Source organism: Silene latifolia, chromosome Y (assembly GCF_048544455.1).
Source record: "Silene latifolia isolate original U9 population chromosome Y, ASM4854445v1, whole genome shotgun sequence".
Classification (NCBI taxonomy): domain Eukaryota; kingdom Viridiplantae; phylum Streptophyta; class Magnoliopsida; order Caryophyllales; family Caryophyllaceae; genus Silene; species Silene latifolia.
In genome coordinates this window covers 60,248,639-60,254,440 of record NC_133538.1, presented here as the reverse complement: position 1 = coordinate 60,254,440, position 5,802 = coordinate 60,248,639, and the positions used below count along the sequence as shown (strand labels likewise).

The following is a 5,802-nucleotide window of genomic DNA, read 5'->3' as shown; positions in this document are numbered from 1 at the left end:
TTGCTTCAACACCTTCGGGTTTGAACTCTTGGTACTTGAAAGGATAGGGTGGTGTGACAATGGAAGAGGAGGGCATTTCAACTCCATCCCTTTGTTGTCGGATAATGTATTCGGCTTCTTTTGAGAGGGGAAGGAGGTAGTTGGTCCGATGGACACTCAAACGACAAATCTTAGAAGGCAAAGTAAAAGATCTAGCCTCATTGGTGAGCCACCCATACTTGGTATCAAGAGGGTTATGGGTAACCCACTTGTACTTGTTAATCATAGCATCCATATCAATGAGATGACTCCCCTTTTTCGCCACATACTTGCTATCCTTGTTGAAATTCAGATCAAAGTACTTAGCCAAAAGAGTGACTAGACCTCCATTTACAATAACGGTGGTGCCTTGCTTCCCACAATCAACATTTAGCCATCTATCCACCAAAAGCCTTAGAGAATTGAAAGGCTTGGTGAATTCCCTTCCAATATTTAAGGCCGACTCAAGAAGAACACAATCGAGCTTGGTAAAGTGGTTGGTGTCTTTTCTTGCAATGATGGTATTCCCTATGACCTTATGCCAAACTCTAATGCCCGGATGGTGGACTAATAGAGCGCGACTAGCATGATAGTTCTCAAATTTCCTTCCGGAAATCGCCTCCCAAAGAGGAGCGGGGTCATACTATCCGGGATTCTTGAAATAACTATGTGAATCGCTAAGACCCAATGCTTTACCCAATTCTTCAAAGGTGATGCGCCTACTCACATTAGCTAGGCGGAACTCGATGTTTTCCATTGTCTCTACCTTAGTAACTTTCAAAGAACTCAAGAATTCTAAGGTAAGGGAGGGGTATGTCAATTCTTTTGTTGCAAACAATTCTCCCAACCCCATGGCTTCAAAGAAGGCTTTAGTTTGCTCAAGGACACCCAACTTATCTAAGGCATCTTCACAAATAAACTTGGTGGATAGAAAGGATTTTCTAGCATACTTGGTAAATGTTTCCCTATGGGAGTTAGAGATGAAAATTACCTCCGGATAGTTCGAAAGTTGAGCAATTTCCGGAGTTGTTGATGTTGTTGCTTCCAAGGGAGGTTGTTGTTGTTGCACTTCCAAGTTTGAGCTAGCTACCACCATAGCCAATGAGGCTTTCTTTGCTTGAAGACTCTTTTGTCTGGTTGATAGGGCCTTTGCCTTAGGTGCCTTTGTTGCTCCTTTTGTCCTTGCCATTGATGATTTAACCAATAAAAGAGTGAAAATCTTCAATTTCCAAGTATACCCAAATCGATTTTAAGGTGAAAGGCTTTGCCTTTATAATTTCAAAAATCGACTCAAAGGTTGAAGATTTTGGTGCTTGATTTGATTTTTGTTAAAAGAGGAGTGATTAATTTTTGTTAGAAGGATGATTTGATTTGATTTTGATGAATGTGGTTGAGGAAATCTTGTTTTTGTGATGGAGAGGATGAGGGTTTTGAGTTTTGGGGTTTATGGGTAGTGTTTTGAATGAAGAAATGAAGAAATGAATGGGGGATGGGGTTTATAAAAGACTCGAAAAATTTTGAATTGCAGGGGAAGACGGGCGTCTTTCCTTCGGGACGCTCGGATTCTGCTTGTTTCGGCTTCAGAGTTCTCGCCTAAAGACGGGCGTCTTTTAGTAAAGACGCTCGGATTGTTCAACTGCGGGACGGGCGTCTTCTGCTGAAGACGGGCGGATTCTCTTCCAGTGAGAGTTCTTGTTTTTCCCAGCCAAAAAGACGGGCGTCTTTCCTTTCAGGACGGGCGTCTTTCTGAGAACGGGTGTCTTCTCATTCAGGGCGCTCGGATTTATCAACAGTCCCAAAATTTCAAAATTTCAGTTCAGATGGACGGGCGGATTCTTACAAAGACGCCCGGATTGCATGAAGACAGGCGGATTCCCTTGAAAACGCTCGGATTCTCCCTGTTTTACCCGGATTCAGTTCCGTCCGTGTACTTGCATATCCCTTGTCATTTTTCATTCTTAAAAATCCCGTGTTCTTCATTGTGGGGGCACTACTAAGTCATGATTAGCCTAGGCAATTGCTATCCCCACACTAAGCTAAAGCACTACACATCAATTGAATCATTAGTCCCTCCCTCACTTCTCTCAAAAATGATAATTATCTTGATCAAAGCATAAGAATCCAAGAATGACAAAAATGCAATGTAAGAATTAAAATGCGAGTTAGGGAGTTAGAAAAATTTACAAATGGTGGTTTAGGGAGGACTCCACCAAACTCTCATCCTTAGTGAGATGTCATGGGGGCATGTCCAAGGTGTTGTTGATGTTGCTCAACACCTTGAAGAAGTAATCAAAACCTTGTTCATTATCATGATAAAGATCTTCAATAGACCTTTGCCCTTGTTGTCTGTCTTGATCGATAGCATTACCAATATAGGGATTGAAAATCCCTTCAAACTCATCGTCCCAAAGAACACAAACTTCATCCACTTGATCACTAAAGATCTCTTGAGTTGATGGAGACAACTCTCAAATTTTCTTGTCTTGGCCAATGAGGCCATCCTCTTCATTGCTCGACTTTGGTGAGCTTTTCAAACTCTCTTTATTACAATTCACTTGCTCTTTGAATGGAGCATCTTCAATTTTCTTCTTCAATTGGAATTCCGACTTCTTCTTATCATCCTTCCGGCTATAATGATCAACCATAAAACATGGTTCATGCAAACGGGGAGCTATCATGGTCTTGTCAAGATTGAAAGATATGCTCTCATCTCCTACTTCTAGAGTGAGCTCTCCATGCTTCACATCAATTACCGCACCCGCGGTGTGTAAGAAAGGTCTTCCTAGAATGATTGGAATGTTGGAGTCTTCTTCCATGTCAACAATGACAAAGTCCACCGGGATGAAAAATTTCCCAATTCTTACGGGAACATCTTCCCATATCCCTAATGGTGTCTTCGTCGATCTATCGGCCATTTGGAGTGTGATATTGGTGCATTTAAGCTCTTCCATCCCCAACCTTTTACTCACCGAGTACGGCATAACACTCACACTAGCCCCTAGATCACATAAGGCTTTGTTGATCGTGGTGTCGCCAATGGTACACGGTATTGAGAAGCTTCCTGGATCTTTGAGTTTTGGAGGTGAACTCCCTTGAAGTATTGCACTACTCACCTTAGTGAAGGCGATAGTCTCAAGCTTCCGGATCGACTTCTTCTTTGTGAGGATGTCTTTCATGTATTTTGCATAGGCCGGTACGTGATTGATTAATTCCGTGAAAGGAATCGAGTTTCCAAATTCTTCACAATTTCCATAAATTTTCCAAGTTGGTCATCAAATTTGGGCTTGGATTGACGACTTGGAAAAGGAAGTCTAATCACAATGGGCTCCTTCTCCTTGACCTTGTCTTCATTTTTCTTTGAAATTTCTTCTTTTGATGGTTCTCCATCCTTGGAGTTTTGCACAATTTCTTCTTCATCACTAGCTTCCACAACTTTATCCTCAACTTGCTTCTTCGGTGCTTCATACCTTGTACAACTCCTCATGTGAATGGCACTAACCGTTTCATGTCTTGGGGGATTACTTTGAGGTGGTAATTGCCCCTTTTGTCTTTGTGAGCTTGAAGATGCTAGTTGAGTCAATTGGGTTTCCAACATTTTGGTGTAAGCTAGGATGTTGTTGATGGTGGTTTCCTTTGCTTGACTATCCTTTTGCATTTTAGTGAGAAAATCTTGTTGATTCTTTTGCATTTGAAGGACCGCTTTTTGAACATCAAAACCTTGGTCATTTTGTTGATTGTATGGAGATTGATTTTGGTAACCTTTGTTTTGGTTGTAAAAGGGTCTTTGATTTTGGTTTCTCATGGGAGGTGGGGTGTATGTTGTTTGAGGGTTTTGAACATTTTGGCTTTTGTATGAGATATTTGGATTTAATTTGGTGTTTTCATTGTAATAGTTTGAATAAGGGGTGCCACTCTTGTATGCTTGGAAAGCATTCACTTGTTCATTTGTTCCCCTACATTCACTTTGGTCATGTCCCAAAGTTCCACAATTCTCACATATCCCACTTGGGATTGATGAAGATGCCGTCATGGCATTAACATGATGCATTGGTGATTTTGAGGCTTCTTCAAGTCTAGCCATAGCTTTTTCAAACTTCAAATTAATGGTATCAATGTGAGCACTAAGTTGAGCACCCAATTGAGTAAAGGAGTCCACTTCATGCTTTCCTCCTCTAGTAGCCTTGCGAGGTCTACTATATTGTGAGTTATGGACCGCCATTTCCTCAATTTTGTTCCAAGTTTGATTGTCATCAACTTCGGTGAACATTCCATTTGATCCCATGTTGAGAATGTTCCTTGAATCTTCATAAAGACCGTTCTAAAATTGTTGTACCAAGAACCACTCGCTAAGTCCATGGTGAGGACATGAGCGACAAATCCCCTTAAACGGCTCCCAAGCTTCATACAAAGATTCTTCATCCCTTTGCTTAAAGCCCGTGATTTGAGCTCTTAGCATGTTAGTCTTTTCCGGTGGATAGAACTTTTTGTAGAGAGCTAGAGCCAACTTCTTCCAAGAATCAATTCCGAGAGTAGCCTTATCAAGGCCTTTCAACCATTGTTTCGCGGTGCCAATTAGAGAAAAAGGAAATAAGACCCATCGTATTTGGTGTTGAGTTACACCGGTTTGAGAAATCGCATCCCAATAGTCACAAAAAGTCTCCATATGAGAATGAGGGTCTTCACTAGGCATCCCCCCAAATTGGCTTCTTTCGACTAATTGGGTAAATGCGAATTTGGCAATAAAATTTCCGGTTAGATGTTGTGGTGTGCGAGTACCATTGGGTAGGTTCTCCTCGGTGGGTACGGAATGTGATGAAAACTTAGGCATTGTGGGTTGATTTTGTGTTGGGTTCTCCTCACCTTCTCTTGTAAAAGGGTTGATGAACTCAATAGTATTTGGTTGAATATCTACAACCTCACCAATACCTCTCAAAGTTCTCCTATCAAGTCTTCTATTGGTTGTCAAAGTTCTTTCAATTTCACGATCAAAGGGTAACAAGTCACCTTGTGACCTTCTAGACATGCAAAATATCAAACAACTCGAAAACAATTAGAACAAACCTTGAGGAGTTTTACTTCCCCAAAGTAAAGAAAGACACAACTAATAACAATATAAGAAAATCTAAATCAAGTTAACAACGTCCCCGGCAACGGCGCCATTTTTTGGTCGGGATATTTTTACTAAATCTTTCGGTTACTTGTCGTTAGGAGCACCTAGACCAAAACACAATTTATAACGTCACAAACAACTCTACAATTAGTAAATAGGCAAGTAAAGGTCGGATCCCAAGGGACGGGAATTGAGATGAGATTTCTATTACAACTAGTGGTGTCTTAGGGGTGTCACAATTGAGGTTTGATGTAGAAGATCACTAAACTAAATAGCAATGAAAGTAAACAAGAAAGATGATCTAAAAGGGATGTAAACAATTGATAAAAAGCACTAGGGTGTCATGGGGTCATAGGGGATTCATGGGAATTGATCATACGAACATGTTCTCAAATTATAAGCAAGCAATTATTGTTGTGATGGATCGGGTTGGTTTATAACTTACAATCCTAGGAAAGTTTGGGTCCCGGAGCCGAATCGATTAGATTGTACAACACCTACAAGTCGACTTAGTCTTCCCTACTCAACAACATGCATGGTCTAATAAGACTCGAGTTGGGTTATGTCTTACAAGTCTCATTGAAAATATAGGTGATGGTTAAAAAATGCAAGGATTCAAAGGCTCACATTTCATCAAACATAACATGTGCATGAGTTGAGATCACAACAAGCAA

At 40.8% G+C, this 5,802-nt stretch overlaps 1 non-coding gene across 1 annotated transcript; it reads left to right on the top strand.

Annotated features, from left to right (window-relative positions):
* The first annotated feature begins 4,367 nt into the window (after positions 1–4,367).
* On the top strand, positions 4,368–4,474 carry LOC141635033 (small nucleolar RNA R71). The gene has a single exon (XR_012539742.1). It is a non-coding gene; the product is annotated as a small nucleolar RNA R71 (small nucleolar RNA).
* The last annotated feature ends 1,328 nt before the right edge of the window (positions 4,475–5,802 follow it).